The sequence below is a fragment of the Saccopteryx leptura genome, chromosome 2 (genome assembly GCF_036850995.1).
Source record: "Saccopteryx leptura isolate mSacLep1 chromosome 2, mSacLep1_pri_phased_curated, whole genome shotgun sequence".
Classification (NCBI taxonomy): Eukaryota; Metazoa; Chordata; class Mammalia; order Chiroptera; family Emballonuridae; genus Saccopteryx; species Saccopteryx leptura.
The window spans coordinates 268,495,512-268,518,214 of record NC_089504.1 but is presented as its reverse complement, the minus strand read 5'-3'; the positions used below and the strand labels follow the sequence as shown (position 1 = coordinate 268,518,214).

Below are 22,703 nucleotides of genomic sequence, written 5' to 3'. Positions count from 1 at the left end.
AAAGCCATATAAAACTGTAAAAATCAAGCCATATTAAATGACACCTTTGTATTTGTTTATGTGTGATATGGTTGGCTGGTAAAGAGGAGAATTTAAAGATTAGTATATATCTTTGAACTATCTTTGTGTGCCTATTTTTTTTGTGTGTGTGTGTGTGTGTGTGTGTGTGTGTGTGTGTGTGTGCCTAATTTTGATTCTAATCTATAAAGGATAAGAGGAAATGACAGAAATCAAGACTTCTCTGAAGTGTGTATTGAAAAAAGCCAGAGCATTGGGCAGAACAGGAGGGAGGTCTGGGACATGGTGGATGCTTCCACTACATGAGCAAGACTTTCTCTAAATCCTCAGGCTCTGAGTTCCGCTCCTCCCTCATGACTTGCCCTGATTTCTACGGTCTCCCGGTTGATTACCATCCTTCTCTCTTCATCCACCCCTACTTTGTTCTTAAGGAAATTGTTCTAGCCTGGTGTAAAGTCTGTATTCATAACATAAGCCTGGTACGTGCTGTTCCACTAAACAAATTTGATACCATTTTAATCCTATTATGCAGTCCTAGGCTTAAGTTATTAGGAATCTTGTATTATTCCCTCAGTGTGAGAGGAGTGTTATCCTTGAACTTGGAGCTGCATAAAAGAAAATCAGGTAAAACTCTTATGTCTCTGTGAGTACCTCATTACTGCAGCCAAGAAAATAAATGTTTTCTGATTACTCTCTACCGTTCTCCAGCATGAAGTGTGGGTTTCATATTTATTGGCAGGTTTATAATTGACCTTCGTGCTGGTTGACAGATTTCAATAGTGATGTTTAACAATGAGAAATGAAGCAGTCTCTCTACCAATGCTGTGCTGCTGCTTGTTCCTGCTCCTCACTTTCTTAGCTCTATTAGTTATTATCATCCCCTGATATAAAGAACTAAAAACAGATTAATATAATGTTGGTCTAAGAACTGAAGTAGAGAAGAGTATGACTTATTTAATATTATTGGAAATAATATTTACAGTAAAACACTAAAAATAAGAAATAGCTTTTCTAAAATAATAAGCATTAATTTAGATGCTTCTGATTCTATATTTTGTATGTACAGATTCTGATAGGAACCAATGTTTATGAATAGAGGATTTGCTATGGCAATAGCTTTTGTCATTTTTAAGAAAGCACAAATATAAAAATCAGGTTAAATCTCATTTTTTATAATATCCAGGTTCTTCCAATTTTATATGTTCTGCATATATATTAAATATAGAGAGAGATGTATTATGTATATCTAGTATATATATATAAATTTTACACATATGACTTTAAGATATTTGTTATTTTAAACATTTATATAATGTAAGTATTTAAAACAATTTCAAACTATATGAAAAACTAACATGCCACTTAAATATTTAAACTGAAGGGCATAGTCTTTCAGGACAGCAAAAAGCTGAGGGCATTTCTTTTTTAATAAAATTTTTATTTATTATTTTTAGAAAGAAGAAGAGAGAAAGAAACAGAGTCGGGAGCATCGATCTGTTCCTGTATGTGTCTTGACCAAGGAGCAAACTGACAACCTCTGCACCTTGGGATGATGCTATACCCAATGGAGCTATCTGGCCCAGGGTGAGGGTATTTCAATTGCATAATATTCTGTGTAAATACTCATGAATGTAAATCTTTTCCTATGACCAGAGTATCCTATCAATAACTGTATTTGTATGGGAGAAAAAAATACTCTCAACTGCACTTATATACCTATTATAATGAGCAATCATATTACATTAAAATAATGAACTTTGCCAGAAGGAAGCAGAGAGGTAATGAAAGTATCTGATTTGAAAATTTATCCATAGTAGTCTAAATGTTGAAAAGAAGGAGGAATGTGAGAGACTTAAATGTCATGAAAGAAAATCAAAATTAATGAGAGCTATTATAGATTTTAATGAGATTAGAGAAAATTCAATCAGGTGTGTTTTGGCTATGCAATGCCAACAATGATATATCTGAAGAGACTTTGAAAAACGTATACGCATGTCTAAACAGAACATTTTTTATTGTAAAATTTTTTAGACCTTGAAACAGGTTAAGAAGATAAAAACAGTGGAATTTCCTTGCTTATAGACCCTTTATAGCTGAATAAAGAGCTGTCTGGATCCCTTCCGGAACAGAGAATATTATTCTGCATGACTTTTGAGATGCCTTTTCATCTAGTCATTGTATAAAATTTTCTAAAGCTACAAGATTAATATCAGCATTCTGCAAGCTCTCTTGACTTTTGACTTTTATTTCCATTTTCTTTAGCAAGGCAGAATCCAATCTAGGTAGCAAATGATGGCATGCGGGCTTCAGTACTTCGAGGTCTCTATTTCTTTGCTGTCTACTGTCTATTGTAAGATACATAGCTATGTGTCATAGAAGGAAGCTGTGAGCTTTCCACGGCATTCCTGAAACAAATGAATCTTGCACGCCATCTTTGGTACCCCTTTGATTATTGCCCGCATCTGAAATCATTCTTCATTAGAGCATAACATCACAGTGGATACATATCCCTTGTAAATTCAGTATGACTGTGATGGACAACCATATAACACAAATGTTCATGGGTCCCCTGATCATGATGTGGTAAAGCTTAACTATTGTACCCTCCACAGAGACAGGATCTGTTGATGTGGTCTTACTAGGTTAATCAACATAAAGCAATTTTCACACATTAACCATCGTTTCAATTTGGGTGAGAAAAAATTTAGAGAGTAATGATTCTATGTGGTTGCATGTTTGGTCCATTCCCTTTGACCACAATGACCATATCATTTATTGTCCAAATTAGGACCTTTGTGAGAGTAAAATGGAAGATACGAGTGTCATTAGTAATAACTCCGGGATCACAGAGATAGACAGGGCCTACCCTCAAAAGACTGGGGGGTATAGCTGTCCTACTTCAAACCCAAGCTATGGTGCAATAACAGGCAAGAAAAACTCCTGCTGGTGGAGGCATGAAATTAGAGTTTCCTCGTTCTTAGTTATTTGCTGAAAAGGAACACTGCTGGGCAGGAGAGCACAGACCAACTGCGTGCATTACTTTTTTTATGTTCTCTGACCCCGCCCCCATTTTGAGAAGATACAATAACATACAGTATTCTTACATTTAAATTTTAATAATGCATTCCTTTTCTATAGTTAAAGCATTTATTCATATTTTTAAAAGCTTTGATTTGGGTATTCCCAATTCTAACCTCTTGCATTAAGCTATCCCAACCATAGTAGCAAAAATAGCAGCAATCATTTCTTATGTCTCCCAGTTCTGGGAGATGACTGGACAGAGCTTAGTAACTCTTACTCTTGGACTTCCTTGAAGTTGCAGTCAAAGGCATCAGCTATAGTGTCATCTCAGAAGGCTTTGCTTCTTACATGAGTGCTAGTCACTGCTGACCATCACTCAAGACCTCATCTGGGCTTCTCAGCCAGAAACACCTATGTAAGGCCTCTGCACGTGGCATGGGCTTCCTCACAGCATGAGGTCTGGGCTTGAGGAGCAATTGTCCCTAGAAAAAGAGCCAGGAGGAAGCTGTCTCTTCTTTTATGGCCTAATCTTGGGAGTCACATAGCTTCACATCTATACTACATGATGATATGCACATAGATTCACCTAGTCTCCAGGAGAAGAGACCTACACAACGCCTTCTAATAGGTAGTGAGAAGGTCACATTGTAAGACGAGCATGGAAGTTGAGAGACGTTTTCATGGCCATCAGTAGAAAATATGCGGTGTGCAAACAGTATCCAAAAGATGCAAGAAAAGTAATGATTAACTTGAAAAGACAAACATGTCTGAGACTTCTTGAATCAAATTTATATTTTATAACTATCTCATTCTTTCAAAATGAGTTACTTGAGATAAAATTATTGATTTTTATTATATATAATTTAAGCATTAGAGATCTCAAAAAAAGGTACAGAATACAACATCAGCCCAAATTGGTATCCATAGAATATGGTGCTGGTTAGCTTCATACCAGTGTCCCTTGACTGAATCTCATCTCTTTTTTTCTCTCCCACGAACTTCTGCCATTGTTCTTAAGTGTTACTCCAGTCTTCTCTCTCTGCAGTTCATTTTGATACTGGCTGAATTTGCCCATATATCTCAAAACACAGAAAATTCAAGTCAGGAAATGTATTATAATAAATACCTATATTATGAAAGTTAAAGTATTTACCTGTATAACCAAAATGCATAATAATGAATAGGAAATGTTTTACTTCCCTCTGAGAGACATTAAACCCAAATAGATGTTAAACTTGACTCAACATGCATTTTCTAAAACTTATAGGAATTTTCCTCTTCACACCTAAGGAATTACCAACATGAGACCCATTCAAGTTCTCTCATGCAGCTAAACCATCAAATTTAATGATTCATTCAAAATCAGGAGCTGAGGATGATCCCTAGAGAGGCTCCATGAATTATAACATCATTGTGCTTTTTTTTTTTTTTTTTTTTTTTTTTTTTTTATTTTTTCTGAAGTTGGAAACGGGGAAGCAGTCAAATAGACTCCCACATTCGCCCGACCGAGATCCACCTGGCATGTCCACCAGGGGGCGATGCTCTGCCCATCTGGGGCATTGCTCTGTTGCAACCAGAGCCATTCTAGTGCCTGAGGCAGAGGCCATGGAGCCATCCTCAGTGCCCGGGCCATCTTTGCTCCAATGGAGCCTTGGCTGAGGGAGGGGAAAAGAGAGACAGAGAGGAAGGAGAGAGGGAGGGGTGGAGAAGCAGATGGGTGCTTCTCCTGTGTGCCCTAGCCAGGAATCGAACCCAGGACTCCTGGGCACCAGGCCGACGCTCTACCACTGAGTCAACCGGCCAGGGCTAACATCATTGTACTTTAAAAATGCATTTGGAAGAAAGAGATTCCTGAAAGTGGTATATTTCTCCTGGCTCCACAGAAAGATCACAGAAATAACAATAGTGTATTAGAGTTGGAATCCATTTTAAATTGCTTTAGAGAAAACTGATTCTCACATCTAACTATAGGTCTTGAAAGAAATTGTGTAATTATTCATTTAGGGGTGCAAAAGAGCGTTTTTGTTAGAATTGATCCATTTCTCAGTAATTGGTGTTATTTTGAATTGTACTTGAAATCATTAGAGGCTGGCCAGTGGCTCAGTAGACAGAGTGTCAGCCTGGCATATGGATGTCCCAGGTTCAATTCCTGATGAGAGAACGCAGGAGAAGCAACAATCTGTTTCTCTCTCCCTCCCTCTCCCCCTTATCTCCCTCTTCCCCTCTGGCAGCCAGTGGCTTGGTTGATCCAAGCATTGGCCCCAGGGAACTGAGGATAGGTTGGTTGGTCTGAGTGTGTTGGCCTCAGGTGCTAAAAATAGCTTGGTATTTGAGCATTGGCCCCCTCTGGGGTTGCCAGGTGGATCCCAGTCAGGGTGCATGTAGGAGTCTGCCTAACTATACCCCTCCTCTCACCTAAAAATTAAAAAGATAAAAAGAAAGAAATCATTGCAGTTACATTTTTGAAGAATAACGACCCTAAAACTGATCCTCCAAAAGTATTTCTGCAGACCCCCCATTCTACATCCTACATTAAAAGTTCAAAACTCAAAGTGACAGGTGGTTGGGAGAAAGGCACTGTTGATGGGGATGGTGATAATGGTGTCAAAACTTTGGGGAAATAGTTTGGGACATTAAACTGATTTGGGAAGCAGCTATCTTAATGCCCGGGGCCAGAGAAAGCTATGGAGTAGAGCATAGGCTGGAGTTTAGGAACCACTGACACAGTCAACAGGCTGAGTGAGAAAACGTGGCCTGGAAATGTCTGGTTTGTAAACCCACAGCTACTCTGCCCCAATCCTTAAAACTGTAATTTGAAAAATTTTGTCTTCAAGCCAATTGTTCTGCTTCCTACATTCTGTCAAAATTTATTTAAATTGCTAACTGATGTTCTGAATTTTCCAATGCATCATTCTCCATCGCTATCAGCTTGGAAAGAAACTATTTGGAAATTAAATCATAGTACATTTTTCCCTAATTATATCAAAATATGAAAGGATCAGCATCTAAATGTAAACCTCTGGTCTCAAACCTTTCCAATGTACCACAGTAATTTAAATAAATATCTGTAAAATGTGTTTGGTCTTCTCATTCCTGTTTTTAATATAATAATGTTTGCAATTTTGTTTCTGGATCATTAATATTTTCGTTACAGGCAGCATATGGCTGAAGAAAATAAGCATGGGTTAGAATTCTGAATTTACAACTCACTTCATGTGCCACATTGAGTAAGTTACTTAAGCTTTCCGAGTTTCAATTTCCTCACCTTTAAATCAGGATAGTATTCTGTGTAGTAGTACTCAAAATTGTAACTTTAATACTCGATATTAGTGTGGTATCTCACAGAAGAATGAAAAGCAACCATAAAAATCTGCAGAGGTTCTTGCAGTGACTCGGAGAATTACTGAAAGTTGATTTTACATTTTATTAATCCCCAAACCCAAAGGTCTGTTACCATTGCCTCATCAGTAACTATACTGGGGTGGGAAAATGTAAGTTTACAGTTGTGAGTATGCAAAACACAGTGTTTATTCTTGTATCATTTTTTATTATTGTATTATTTTTCATATGAACAACTGTAGACCTACTTATGCCAATCCCTGGATCCACATTCAGATGTTTTGTATATCAAACATGTAACTCCTGAACTGCAGTAACACACATGTTGTTGGAAAACGACTAGTTCTTTGTTCTAAATATAATCCTCCTCTTAAGAGGAGGTGGAAAGAAGATATAAATGTGAAAAGAAGGGGCTTCACCTGCAGAAGTCCATTTAATACGTGACAACGATGATTCTTCCGCCTTCCATTAAGGAAAAAAGCGAACATGCTTTTAATAGCTCTCTCTGCTTGAATACTATTCAAGAGGAGCAGAGGGGCATGAACAACTGGCCTGAGTCTATTTTCCTGTGAGTAGCTTCCAGTGAATCTGACACTATAAAAACTCAGCTCTTTCTGGTGCAATGACTGATGAGAACTTTTCATTCAACGTAATAGCTGGGAGTCATGAATCAGTTCAGAGTAATCTCAAGAAATGTCCATCAATAATTGAGTGTATCAATTTTTTCAAGTCCTTTTGGACTAGATTTCTGGAATATATTTAGCCTGTGGCAAAGAATGGTCAGATTGTATTTGTATGGTGTGTGCGGCAAGTTCAAGGTCCGAATGGGATATATAAGGTAATAGAATGCTCCTTGCTCTTCTTCCAAAAGATCCATTTGGAGCAGGATAAAGGGTAAGAAGGGAATTAAGATGAATGAGGGAAAAAGGAAAATGGGGACAGAGAAATGACCACTGGACAACATTTTAAAAGGTTGGAAATGATGAATTTGTAATGGAATGAATCTCTGTTGGATGTTTACCTCTTCACAGGACATCTTTCCATTTCCTTTCTTTAACTGAACCTGGCTCCTTTAAGAGGATAGCTTTTCCTGCACCCCCTTCAATGTGTTCTTTGCTACCTCATGTTCCATGAACTGCAGGGTCTAAACACATGACAAGCATTGCTAGCTGCCCACCAGTTACTGCCTTTATTTCATGTTCACCCTCAGTAACACCCTCCTTCCCACTGTGATGTTCATGACATTTGTTCATAACCAAGACTAGTTGCATTTGTGCTAGTCACTTTGGGACCATGAAGAAAGGCCAATATTCTCTGGGCTCCTCATTGTGGCTTCCAAGCCTCTGATGACTGTCATAGTTCAATAAGAGCTTTTATTTTTTGAACCTCAGGCCTTCAACTGATATCAGCTTAGCTTCATTGTCCACTTTTCGGGGTCATTTCTCTCTATTGATGATTTTGGTACATGGCTTGCTATTTTTTCTCTAGATTGGCTTCTTCTGTCATCCAAGGAGATATGACTGGGGCTCAAGGTCTCTTACGGCTTTTCAATCTATTCTGCTATAATAATAGTAACGATGAACCACTTTTTACCTAGTTATGGCCTAATACAAATCCTTACAAGAACCTTGAAGTAGCTATTTTATTCCCCATATATAAGTGAAAAACTAAAATTTAGGTGCTTTTTAAAAAATTATTATTTTTGAGTTTGCTAAAAATGGAGCTGAGATATATACCCCAAAGCTGAGGCATTGCTAATTATGCTATGCTGCCTCCTAATGATCTCTACCTCAATTTGAATCTGTTTCCTTACACCCAAGTCCTTGTAGCATAAACTTTACTGTCCAGTATGACTCAGTTTTGAAATACTGAACTGTAACATATGTAGTTATAACTACCAACTTCCTTTTCTTTGTCACTTATGCTAACTAAATCTTCCTTTCAAGCTCACCACAACTTTTAATTTCTTGACAATGCCTCGTTTTCTCAATGTTCCTTCAAGCCACTTCTTTCTCATCCTGACTCTCACTGATAAAATAATAATCAAATGATACTTTCAGTGGTTTTTTTTCCCCTGACTTGCAATAGACAATTTGCCAATGTCAACTCAACTCTTTTTTCTCCACTCTAGTCCCAGGCTGACAAGTATTGTTGAAAAGGATATTAATTAATGCAGTACTAGATAGCAGTTAATATGTTAGGGTGAAGAGATACAAACCCAAACTCAAGAAACACGGGGTCTAGAGAAAAGTGGTATGCAAATATTTATAGTTAAGTACGTACAATAAATGTTATTTAAACAGTTTGCATTCAGTGGAGGTGGATAAAGGTTCATTTATGTTCAGGAAGTATAAACCGTACTAATGGGTGATCATCTATATAAACACTGAAATGCTCTAGAAGACTGGCAGAAGTTTGGATGGAGGAATAAAAAACATTCCTTTGTCAACATCCTACCTTGTTATACTGATGAATTTGGAAATGGGGCTGGCAGGACATGCACATATGGGCTCAACAAATCTGAGAGTCTCCGTTGAAATATTAGGGGGAATTATAATAAGATCCGTCATTTATCTTCAGGAAACAATTCTGATTTTCCTTTGGGAACCGACCCTTGTATGGCTCTCTGTCCAAAGTTGGTCCAAAGGTAGTACGTAAGGGAACTTTGGCAAGAGCTACCTAAGAGGACACTCTTTCCAACTGAATTTGAACTTGAGACCCTGCTGTCATTTAGCAGGCTGAGAATACAATGAATACGCCTGAAACAGCATATTGTAGCAGAGACAGATTCAGAGTTCTGATGGACCCATCTGAGCCTCAAATTAAGTCGCATCGAAAACCAGCTTTACCCCTGGAAGACTTTTTAGGCTTGTGAGCCATGAAACTATTTCATCCATGTGTGTTTAGAATTATGTTTTTCTATTATCTGCAACTGAAAGAGAACTAACTGATACATCAAGTATAGGAAGGGTAGACAGACCCAGACCTAAATGAACAATGTGTGTTTTTTGCATCTACAAAAAAAAAAAAAAATCAGAAAAAAAGGTTAATAGTCTTCTATTCTTACAAGCAGACTGTTAGATCTGTCACTTAGTATGCTGTGTAACTTTGAACAGATACTTAACTTCTCTATATCTTCATTGGTAAAATAATAGTTCTCACCTCATCCATTTGTTAAGAGGATTAAACAAGTTAAGCCCTTAGGACAATCTCAGTCTTATTTGTCAGAGAAGGATACTGTGATGTAGGTGAGGGAGTAGGGGGTAGGAGAAATGGACATGAGAATTTGTGGCAGAAAAAGTGACAATTTACTCTTAGATAAATGAAAGAGTGGCGTATGAAAATCAAAGCAGGAGAAAAAATAAGATCACAGGCAGGCAAGGGTCCAGGAGGAGTTTTGGGGAGAGGGTGTGGGATGCGGCTTGAAGGTCTGAGCGCTATGAGAATAAGAGGGTGCAGAGAAAGAGGAGTTGAAGAAGTGTTGGTGTGTTTCATAAAGTAGTATTTTATATCAGAGATAAAGCAATAGAGGAGGCTGTTTTATTGGTGTGATTCTGCTCTATTACACAACACACTGTTGTCAGTGATCATCTCTTGGTACCAGTAGTGAGAGTAAGGAAAGGACTGTTTCTTTGTCATATATAATATTTATACTCTATGAATCTTTAATAATTATATATTTATTTCATTTAATATAAAACAAAACAATAAGCTGGCACTAATCAAATACTTAAAAGGATATTGAAATATTTGTCTATCACTGTATTTTTTTTTCTTTTATTTTTTTTCTTTTTTATTTTTTTCTGTATTTTTCTGAAGCTGGAAACAGGGAGAGACAGTCAGACAGACTCCCGCATGCGCCCGACCGGGATCCACCTGGCATGCCCACCAGGGGGCGACGCTCTGCCCACCAGGGGGCGATGCTCTGCCCCTCCGGGGCATTGCTCCGTTGCAACCAGAGCCACTCTAGCACCTGGGGCAGAGGCCGAGGAGCCATCCCCAGCGCCCGGGTCATCTTTGCTCCAGTGGAGCCTTGGCTGCGGGAGGGGAAGAGAGAGACAGAGAGGAAGGAGAGGGGGAGGGGTGGAGAAGCAGATGGGCGCTTCTCCTGTGTGCCCTGGCCGGGAATCAAACCTGGGACTTCTGCACGCCAGGCCAATGCTTTACCACTGAGCCAACCGGCCAGGGCCTTATCACTGTATTTTTAAATCATCCAAAAAGTCACTTTTCAGGATAATGTGATTTGAAAAGTTAGACTCAAGGATTTTTCTACAAGCAAAAACACTTTATCTCTGTAAAGTAAAATAAAACATTCATATGTATGTCATAAGGAAGACTGTGAGAGTCAGAGGAATATCAGAGTATAAACCATGTGTCTGAGAGTTAGAATTCTTGCTTATTAGTTCCCAAGAGCATGGTGTGAACCTTAGCTACAATCTAGAGAACTGGAATTATTATCATCACTCTACTCTTTGGACATCCACCACTCTCCTCCATCTGTGCAGACTAAAAAAGCTAATCTACTTTTTTTTTTTTTTGCTTTGGGTAGTAAACACAAAAATTTAAAATGGTGTTTATAATAAAAAAATCATAATAAAGTATACATACACGAATTCTCTAAAAAGTTACTATTTTTAGGTTAAAAAAACCCCCACAACTTTTAAGAGATTTTTCTTCTGCTAAAGTCCAAATGATTTGCCTTGGCATTATTGATTAAGTATGGCAGTAGTGATAAGTATTTTTCCAGGAATAGTTTTAGAATGCATCAATGTTGATAAAGTCTATATTTTCACAACAAATCAGTACAGAGGGTCTAAATGATTATGGTGGAATTATACTAAAAAAATAAGTAAATGTGTCTTTTTGATTGCAGCGTTAGCTGGAGATGTTTAATTCTTAGAATATTGTCTTTTTCTTTCCTTTTTAAGAGTTTAGGCCCTGGCCGGTTGGCTCAGCGGTAGAGCATCGGCCTGGCGTGCGGGGGACCCGGGTCCGATTCCCGGCCAGGGCACATAGGAGAAGCGCCCATTTGCTTCTCCACCCCCCAGCCTCCTTCCTCTCTGTCTCTCTCTTCCCCTCCCGCAGCCAAGGCTCCATTGGAGCAAAGATGGCCCGGGCACTGGGGATGGCTCCTTGGCCTCTGCCCCAGGCGCTAGAGTGGCTCTGGTCACAACGAGCGACACCCCGGAGGGGCAGAGCATCGCCCTTTGGTGGGAAGAGCTTCGCCCCTGGTGGGCGTGCCGGGTGGATCCCAGTCGGGCGCATGCGGGAGTCTGTCTGACTGTCTCTCCCCGTTTCCAGCTTCAGAAATATACAAAAAAAAAAAAAAACAACAAACAAACAAAAAAAAGAGTTTAACATTGAATAATATACATCAATTGAAAATGTGTAAAAACGTTATAAAAAATCAAATAATTTTGCCACTTACTTCATTCTCTTTGACTCTATAGTTAATTTGTCAGAAACATTTGGGTTAGGTGGAATTATGAGATAAATTATTGGGTTCTAAGCTGTGAATATTTTGTACATTCAAAATCACCTTTATTGCCTGACCAGGCAGGGGCACAGTGGATAGAACGTCAGACTGGGATGCAGAGGACCCAGGTTTGAAACCCTGAGGTCACCAGCTTGAGTGCGGGCTCATCTGGTTTGAGCACAGCTCACCAGCTTGAACCCAAAGTCGCTGGCTTGAGCAAGGGGTCACTCGGTCTGCTGTAGCCCCCTGGTCAAGGCACATATGAGAAAGCGATCAATGAACAACTAAGGAGCCACAACGAAAAACTGATGATTGATGCTTCTCATCTCTCTCCCTTCCTGTCTGTCTGTCCCCCTCTCTGTCTCTCTCTCTCTCTCTGTTGGAGTGTCAGAAGAGCTTCATAAATATTCTCAGTCAGAAAGTGAAACCAAGACCAGAACATACAGAGCAGTGAATGATACATAGTAAACCTTTTATGACATTGATTCCTTGATTTATATTGGATTTTGTAATATAATGTGTTTATACATTTGTGTAGAGCTTGAATAGGGTGCAACGATGACACGTCTTCCCCAGGATTAGGAATGAGGGTTGCATTTATTAATGAAAAGGAGGTTTCTGTTAGAAATAAAGGCTGAAAGTAGGTTAGAAATAAAATCATGTTACCCAAAACATCACATCAAATTAGTAGAAAATGAAATTGACCGTGATACAATATTTGAGTTAAAAAATGGTAAAAAAAAAAAAAAAAAAAAATCTGGTTAAAGATTGAACATTAGTTTGACACCAGAAGGTCTTTTTCCTCCCATTACAAAATTATTGTGTGTGACGATAAGAAAGACTGCTAGGAGAGTCTTTTTGTTTCTTATCAATAGAGAAACTCATCCTATGCTTTGAAAATTGTCCATCATATGAATTTTTGTTTCCTACTGAATATAGAAATTAAGAGGGCAACAAGGTTGTCAGATATAATGAGTAAAAATAGTATAGGAAGCCCAGTTGAATTTAAATTTCACATCAACAGTGAATAACTTTTTAGATAAGTTTATCCTCAGTAAGTACATCCCTCCAATTTTATAAATATCAAGCCTCCTGTATCTTATTCTGCAACCCTGGAAGCGAGAGACTTGTTTTCCCAGCCTCCTGTGTAGCTAGAATGTGACACAGGATGGCCTTGTGACCTAAGATTGACCAATGAGATGAACTTGCCCCGACCTTGAATCAGAAAAAGCAGAAACAGTGGAGAATCCATGTAGTCAGATGTGGTAGCAGCAGTAGCAACATCAAGTTTCCATGGCAACAATGATTGTTGCAATGGTGCCCAGTAGTGAAAGCGTTGGCATTCTGTGTCTAGTAGCAGCAGGAATGTCCCCGCTGGACCAATTCTGGAGTGTGATTTCACTGCTTAGCTTCTCTTCTTCCTGCTCCATTTCCAAGAATCCATTAGAATTCTTGATGATTCTTTGGGTTACACAACATCCTTTCAAGAAATTCCTTTTCTGTTCAAACTGCCCATAACTATGTACATTTTTCAAAATGGAAAACTCCATTTCATATTAGAAGAGAATAATTTGGGGAGGGGGAAAAGAGAATCTAAACATTTAAACACAATACATTTTCAGGCATCCTCCCGAGGACAACAAAATCTTCACTTCCATCTAAGAGCAGAACACAGTCAGAGCACAGACCCTGTGTGACTCCATGGGGTAATGACTCCTTGGGTCGCAGTTCAACTCTGCAACTAAACTTCCTAAGTGACTTTCTGCAAGTTATTTACATTTTCTGTTGACCAGAACAGTGTGTGTCACATCTGAAAAGTGAGCATAACAATAGTGTTTGTCTCAAAGAAGTGTGATGAATTTCTAATGAGTGAATATTTAGACCAGAGACTGGCACACAGAAAACACTGTATACATGTTAAAAAAACAAAAACAATCAACAGTCGGTTGTGATGACTATATTGATTTTCTCCTCCAGAAAGTATTTCGGGGAGCCTTCAAGTGAGGACACGAATCAAGAAGCAATATGGAAATATGTATATTTTTTTTTTTTTTTTTTTTTTTTTTTTATTTTTCTGAAGCTGGAAACGGGGAGAGACAGTCAGACTCCCGCATGCACCCGACCGGGATCCACCCGGCACGCCCACCAGGGGCAATGCTCTGCCCACCAGGGGGCGATGCTCTGCCCCTCTGGGGTGTCGCTCTGTCGCGACCAGAGCCACTCTAGTGCCTGGGGCAGAGGCCAAGGAGCCATCCCCAGCGCCCGGGCCATCTTTGCTCCAATGGAGCCTTGGCTGCGGGAGGGGAAGAGAGAGACAGAGAAGAAGGAGGGAGAGGGGTGGAGAAGCAAATGGGCGCTTCTCCTATGTGCCCTGGCCGGGAATCGGACCCGGGTCCCCCGCACGCCAGGCCGACGCTCTACCGCTGAGCCAACTGGTCAGGGCCAGAAATACGTATCTTAAGTAACAGTTTTATTGTTTTTTTATCAGGTACTATTTAATATTTTTCATTAATATTTTAAAACTCTTATAACAATCCAGTTTTATGTACCTCTTTTATTGTTCTTATTTAAGTATTAAATGCATGAAATAATAAACTACCTTTTGGTATATCTTTTTTTTTTATTCTTAAAGTGGTCATTAGAGCAGAGAACTGGTTGTTAAATTATTTGAACTCCACCACTGCTATCATACATTGACTTCTTACCTTACTAAATAAAGCTCTGCTGGCTTTGCTGCCTGACGCTGAAAGTCATGTCAAGTGCCATAGAGGATGAATAAATTATTAATGTAGCCAACATATGAAGCTGGGGTCAGTCCTAGAAGAAAGTCTGATGAACTCTATTGTTCATTGTGCCATTGCTTGATGCTCCTTCCGTTGGATGTCCTTGTCCTTGCCTCACTGTGTCCTTTCTCTTACCACTGGAGACACAAGTAACCAATTTTTCTTGGTGCTCCTTTGGGTGGTGAAAATATCACTAGAGCTGGACTCAAAATGCCTGGTACTGTAGTTTCAAGGCATGAGTTTTGGAACTAGACAGACCTCAGCTGGTGACAGGTTAATCTACCTTCCCTTTTAACTTGTAAAATAGGGATAAAACCATATATCTTTAGTAGTTTTGTAAAAGTTAGAAATATTTGTGTAGAGAGCTCACCATGAGACCTAGCACTTAGCAAATGCTAGTTAAATATTATGGTTTTTCAAAAACTGGCATGCTTGAATAGCTGATGAAATAACTTCAGCAACAGGCATTTGTTTTAGTTTGTTGGGGACTTTCCACAGTTGGGTTTACATCAGGGGTCTCCAAACTACAGCCTGCGGGCCGCATGCGGCCCCCTGAGGCCATTTATCCAGCCCCCGCCGCACTTCCGGAAGGGGCACCTCTTTCATTGGTGGTCAGTGAGAGGAGCATAGTTCCCATTGAAATACTGGTCAGTTTGTTGATTTAAATTTACTTGTTCTTTATTTTAAATATTGTATTTGTTCCTGTTTTGTTTTTTTACTTTAAAATAAGATATGTGCAGAGTGCATAGGGATTTGTTCATAGTTTTTTTTATAGTCCGGCCCTCCAATGGTCTGAGGGACAGTGAACTGGCCCCCTGTGTAAAAAGTTTGGGACCCCTGGTTTACATTGTGGTTATTTTTGCCAGTGTCTAGAGTCTCATGTGTGTAGTCTTTGAGATTAGAACGGTACACATGTAATTTTTATTAAGCTCAGTACCAGACACTCTGTATCTGAAAAGGTTGTTGCTCAATAAATGTGTGTGAGAGCAACTGGGTCATACAGATTTCTGCAGGTTGTTCCAGAGCCAGGTAAATGCAGGTGGTTCTCCACTAGCCTCTCCTTAACCTGGAAAGCAAAGTAGGACACCTTCTCTACCCCGCTGGGGTATCTTTAGGTTAGATGCCCCGAGAAAGTCAGTCTTCTAGCTGCTCCACTGGCTGGGAAGCCCACTTATCTCCCTGCCCGGAATGTTTTAAATCTTCCCAGTACTACTGTCTACTTCTTGTCCATATAATTCATTGAGAGTCTCTGCTGGGGGGAAAAAAAATGTGAAATAGTTCTAAGCAACATCATCTTGCTGATGGGGACTAGTGGGTCACATCTGGATGTAATAGATTCCAGTAATTTGAATATAATAAGGCCCTCAATAAATATTATTTGTTGCTTGGGTCCATCCCTTCTCAGTTAGAGGCTCTCTTTTTGTTTCTGGTCCTGATAAATCAGACATTCAATATCTTAAGTTATAGCATATTAGGATAAACAAAGTAATGCTGAGAACCAAGTCAGCTGGTTGATATGGTAGGTTTTGTGGGGAAGGTATTTTAGGTAGCTTGCCAGAACCTTTGTGATTCTGTACTTTCATAAGTAAGTTGCTTTGTACACATACATATTTTTACACCATCAAAAGCAAGAAGCTACAGTGTTTTCTGAATTTGGTATTACAATGTCAAGATGATCAATTTTTTTTTAACTTTTCAATTGTTTGGGATTACTATGTTAATCTTTCTGAAACTTTGTAGTAAATGATTAAGTTCCTGGATATGTCAGAAAACCCAATGTAAGAAAACAGAGTGAATTTTCCAGGACTAATATGGTATTACATTTTATAAAGCACAAGTTACTGAGAAAATTTGAACTGAACAGTCTTAAATCAGTCAAGAGTGCCACAGTGTGGTTATAGCAGCTCATTTCATACAAAGCTTCAAAAAAAATTTTTTAAGCTAAAATAGGATTAGTTTGCATCTCTTAAAGTCTCTTCTCTACACTGCAAATTTAAGTAAAAATTTTAAAAATTGTCAGTTTTTTTCACTTAAAGCCTCCCCTAAGATAAAAACATATGGTAAACAATATAATTAATAATAGGCCAAAAGTTACACTACTGGTAAATGTGGCTGAGCAGTTTTAAAATTTATTTTGATCTGATTTCAGGTCCTATGCTGTAAACAATCTATAATCTAAGCTAAGGCTGCTACAACTAAAAGACACCCCCCCTCCCAATAATTAGTGATCCTGGCCCCACAAGTCCATAGAATCAGTTATACTGCACATACATATTTTTGAGAGATCCCATTAATGCTTCAAACAGAACTGATCACGGTTAACGTTTTTCACAGCCACCTTGCCAAATAGAAAGGATAGATGTTAATATCTTAATTTATCAAGCAAGAGAAATGAAACTCACAATCTTTAGGGGTTAGTGTTTATATGGCACCGAGGTGACAGAGAGAGGAGCAAAGCCCTCAGCTTCTGGCTCCAGGTCAGGACATCGGTGATTAGGAGACTGTATGGGGTGAGAGGTCAGGAGACCGGGGCTGCAAGCTAAGATCTGACATTGGCTTAACGTTGCATAATCTTAAGCAAGTCACTTAACTCCATGAGTTTTTAGTTCTTTTTTTAAATAAAAAATTATATTCTCCCTGCCTGTCTTTGGACAGTGTTGTATCAATCAAGTGAAATACAGTATTTAAAAGAGATTTTTACAGAATGTGAAATACTCTAAATGTTTGTTGGGGTGTTTTTTATTTTTTTGCTATGACCACAATATAAAAATGCTTCAATAATATAGTAAAGGTTAGTAATTGTTTTTTAAAATCCAATAAATGCTGTGATTGTAAGCTAAGCTAAAATGTCTACTTAAATTATTCATTCTAAATTAGGATTGTCATGCCAGTATGAAAACTGCATAATCATCCAATCCTTATTGGTATTCTCTCGCTTAGGGATGTAATATTTTGACTACTGAAGACTTCATTATAGAAAATAGATGTGCATTCAAACATAATCTGTAGTTATAGGAGGCAAGTTCTAAATATAATTTCATGGTAATTCTGATATTGGATAAACCTTCAAAAAACCCAGATGCGATACACAAATAAGATCTAATAAGACCTAACAATATAATAAGTTTAGATTAGTTTGCTTTTTAAAATTGGCGAGAAGAGAAGAAACTTGTCTCCTTGAGAAGCAGGTGGCAACATTAATTTCATCAAAGGCTCTTAAAAGTATTGCCAAGGGCATATTCTTACGCATCACTCATATCCTTTTCAGATTCCATAGCTCACAGTATTTGGCTTTATTTATATAATCAGTAATTAAAAATGCATTTAAGAAAATTATGAATATAAGATTATTTATATGTCATCTTTTCATATGACATCATTGCCATGACATTCACATCATTTACACCGAAATCATTTTCCACATTCACAAAAATATATGGGAAACTCTGGGAGTTTAAAACTCTGTCACTAAGCTTTGTTGCAGCATTTGAACCTGTACGGGTGTGGCCAACACTGGAAATGTGTGGAGAATTTGATTTGATGAACTTTGGGCCAAATAATATCCTGGTACAATGGGCAGCAGAGTTTACACAGAGGTAAGTTTGGGGTTTGTTAAGCAAAGAATCATTGGTTCCTTGCATGTCACAGGTACTCTGCCAGGCTGAAACCCCAGTCCCTGTGCTCAGAAGTCCACAGAGAGGTGGGGAGACAGATAAAGAAACAAATCACTGGGCAGTGGGATGGTGCTATGATGGAGATGTGACCAGGGAGCTCAGACGCAGGGAAGAACCACAGAGGGAAACGGTTTATCTTTGCCCTTACGATGAAGGGGAGGATGAAAGTGAGGGCAGGTAGCACCCAAAAAAGCCAGGATTTTGAAGAAATTCCAGGCTCAAGGACAACATGTATGAAGCTGTGGTTAAGGAAGTGTTAGAAACTGGGTGGTGATTCTCTCTAGTGCGCTAAGTAGGTCATTCACCTCTAGGTTTTCGTTATGTCTTTCTCGTTAATCCATTTTATTCTGTGTATCCGTACACTGTTGTGCAGCAGAAAACAAAATGGACAACAGAATGGTAGAATCCCTTTTTAAAAACGATGTTACATTATTGCAATCCAATTACATAATATTGTATGTGTGTGTCGAAGTACAAGCTGTGCCCTGAAGCCATCTGGGAGAAATAAACTGTATTTGCATTAAAGGACAACTGAAGACAAGTGGAGGTAGAACAATTTTGGAAGAATGCTTCCATCTAGTGGTCCAACTGAGAGGCTGACTTACATGCGTTCATTAATACAGCTCTTAAACTGAGTTCAAGAGTTTTACATCACTGAAGACTTAATTACAGAGCCTGTTCTCCCAGGAATGGAATCTTAAACCAGTGAATCAGGAACAAGTTAATTAGCGCTGGGTAGGTGATCTTCTCCACAGACCCCTGCCATTCACTGGGAATCACAATAACACTGTGTTTTTTGGCCTCGTATAGACTTCTGTGTCCCTCCCTTCTGCCCATAAAACTCTTTCATTGTGTACAGCTCCTCAGAGATTTGCTCTCTGCTACGAGCTGCTGCTTGATTCGAATCGGTTTTTGATTAAACTTTAAAAATTGTAAATGTTTATCTTTTAACAAATCTTATATCTGGCCTCTTAATTCTCAAGGAGATAAGGAAAAATAAGATTCCCAAAAGAATACCTTATATTTGTTGACGCTTTCCTATATGCTACCTCATTTTATATTCAGAGACATCTTATAAGAAGATAAAAACATTTCAGATAGCATCCCGTTTTTATAAATGAAGAAACAGGTGCATAACAGGGTAAGAAACTGGCCTGAGGCCACCGTGTAAACTGACTCACGTCAGGACAACTTCCATTCCGGTGTTCTCTTCTCTTGGTGCAGCAGAGATTTGTCATTAACTCTCTTGGTAACACTATGCATCTTTTCTGTGATGTAAATAATATCTCTTTTCTAAGTTTGGAATTTGAAATGTATGAAGCTTTTATATGTATTAGTCATGATAGGCTGGGGTAACAAACCTCCTATAACCGAGTGGAAGAAAACAACTAAAATAAAAATGTATGACTTTAAGCAGTATGTGTGTGTATATATATATATTATATATATATATATAATATATATATACACATACACACACATATATCTTGTGTGTATTCTTGTTTTAATACATATATTAAAATTCATTCATAATGCTGCCTGTTATCATAGTTTATTTAATTTTATTTTTTTCTAGGTGAGAAGAGGGGAGACAGTGAGGCAGACTCCTTCAGCGCCCCAACCGGGATCCACCCCGCAACCTTGGAGTACCGAGCTATTTTTAGCACCTAAGGCTGACATGCTTGAACCGACCAAGCCATCCTCAGCGCCTGGGGCCACACTCGAACCAATTGAGCCTCTACCAGCTGCAGGAGGGGAAGAGGGAGAGAGGGAGGAGGGGAGTGGGGAGAAGGAGATGGTCTCTTCTACTGTGTGCCCTGGCTGGGAATCAGACCCAGGACATCAACACACCGGCCGATACTCTAACCATTGAGCAACTGGCCAGAACCGTAGTTCATTTATTGAGTGCTGCCGAACAGTCTGTGTGTTTTGTGTGTCCATTTCCCAGTTTGTTCATCCACTCTCCTTAGGCATCTGCATTGGGTATTTTCCCCAATTTTTGCTATTTTAAACAGCTTCCCATGCACCTCTGGGGCTTTCTCTCAAGAATTCTTCCTTTCTGGTCTAGTCTCTTAAAAATGCCATTCTGTTTCCTGACCACCGTCCTGTTTTCTCTGTCAGTAAGCCTCTATACTTCTTTTTGCCTTCTTAATTCTATACATCGTTCAAGGCCAAAATGAGGTCAAACCTTCCTTGTAAAATTGTCCATTACTACTATAATTATAGCATTCTTTCTTGCTTTGAATGTTTAAATTGTGTTTTATCCCAAACAATGTTTTGGTAAGTAGTATAACTATCAGTCATTAATCACCTACGTCATATCAGGCACGAACTCAAACATTCTACATAGCTTGTTCTGTTTCATCCTTAATACAACATTATAAAGAGGGGATTATTATCACTGCTATACTTCAGTGCATTCATTACACATTAATCATCTTCACTGTTTGATCCCTAAAAGAGCTCACCGGACTCAGTTTATTCTCAGGCAAGTACAGCCACAGCAGGAGAAGGTACTCATTCAAAGGGGTCCCAGAGTCTCAAGCACGGGCTTCCTTTTCCTCCTGTCACTGAGCGGAATCACACAGAATACACTTTGCTTCCAGGTCTCAAAACACCATCAACGTTCAAGCAAAACACCCAGGTACCATTAAGCGCAAAGACTCCTCCTGGTGGGAATATATCTTACCATATCTCATACCATATCTCAAGCCAGCTATGTGACCAGCCTCAACCGTTGCAGCACCCCCATCCCTCAACCTTCATCAAAACCGAAAGTGACTCATAAATCCAGGCGTTATTATTGTACTAAACAACGCTGATAGGCTGATGCATTTGCTCTGAAATAATACGTGGACCTGTGTGGAATAGCATTTAACTTTAGTAAATAAGTCCTGTAGCATTGACCAAGGGTCCCTAGCTCTGGGGATAAGCATGCCATCAATCCAGCACAGGGGAGATTCGCTCAGGCCCCCCACACAGATAAGGAAATAAAGGCTTAGAGCAGTTAAGTACTTCCTCAAGGTCATGTTGCTACAGAGTAATGGAGCTGGTCTGCTGGACTTTAAGTCTTGTTCCTTCTTCAAGTTCTTGCTTTCATACATTATAAAACCAGTCTTTCCTACCCTCCTCTGCCCCAACAACTAGAAAACCTTAAAGAGAGAGAGAGAGAGAGAGAGAGAGAGAGAAGATAAACAGTGGATATCAGCTTTGGACGATAAACATCAAACAGCAAGGACGTAGATTGTGATTGTTCTTGATTACCGCCTGAGAAAGTTTTAGGCCGCAAGGCTCTCTCCTGACCATATGGCTTCCAGGTCCCCTGCTGTCCTGAACACGAGCACGCGCAGAACTCACCCCTTCAGTCGTCCTGGGTCAGCCTGGCGCTTCCAGGCCTGTGCTACTGGGACCCACGTCCTGAACAACCTGCATGGTGTGCAGTCAAAAGGCGGCCCAACCGGAAAATTACCTTGCAGTGGCAGCTACAAATTGGCGACAGTCACTTCCCACGTGGGCATGCTGCTAGTGGGTCCTGGCTTCTCCAGCAGCCAGGGCTCCCAGGGGCCCTGCATTAGATGGTGCCAGGCAAGGCAGGCCGCATCCTCCCGCCCTGTTCAGAGGGCATGTGCGCATGCGTGTAGTTCAGGGCTTGGAAGCAGGCACAGGACTTGTGTTCCCAGTTCCTGTTCCTGTGCCCTGACCGCCCCGACCCATGCCTGGTTCCAGTTCTGCTAGCTGAACGTGAGCTACTAGCACATGCGTAGTTCCCACCTGCAGGTCGCCTTGTACTCCCAGCACTGGGCAGGAAGAGCCTGCCAGGCCTGTGGAGCTGGGGTCTGTCCCCAACCTCCTGAATAGTCATTCCCTGAAGACACTCGGAGGCAGAAGCTGCAAATGGCCTGACCTGTGGTGGCGCAGTGGATAAAGTGCCAACCTGGAAACACTGAGGTTGCCGGTTCAAAACCCTGGGCTTGCCTGGTCAAGGCACATATGGGAGTTGATGCTATCTGCTCCTCCCCCCTTCTCTCTCTCTCTCTCTCTCTCTCTCTCCCCTCTCTATAATGAATAAATAAAATCTTTTAAAAAATAAATAAACAGAAGCTGCAAATGAAGGAGAGTCAGAACCCCAGGTGTCTCTCACTAGAGCATTTCCCTGCAGCCTGCCTGGTCCTGCCCTGGCAAGGCGGGTACCCATCTGCTCCGCCTTCAGAGAAACATGCACACATGTGTAGGTTAGGGTTTGGGATGCGACAAATGCCTCCTGTTCCCCAGATCCTGCTTCTGTGACCTGGCCTGTCGGGACTGGTGCACTGTTCCAGGTTCCTGGTCACCCTGAACTCTGCTTTCATGCGCTTGTATGGCTCCCAGCGGGTCTGGGGCAGCCAGGACCCT

The 22,703-nt window shown here is 39.9% G+C and overlaps 1 long non-coding RNA gene across 1 annotated transcript; it reads left to right on the top strand.

Moving 5' to 3' along the window:
- The first annotated feature begins 587 nt into the window (after positions 1-587).
- On the top strand, positions 588-20,720 carry LOC136390791 (uncharacterized). The gene is made up of 3 exons (XR_010748766.1): positions 588-642; positions 1,473-1,602; positions 19,888-20,720. It is a non-coding gene; the product is annotated as an uncharacterized lncRNA (long non-coding RNA).
- Positions 20,721-22,703: the final 1,983 nt, after the last annotated feature.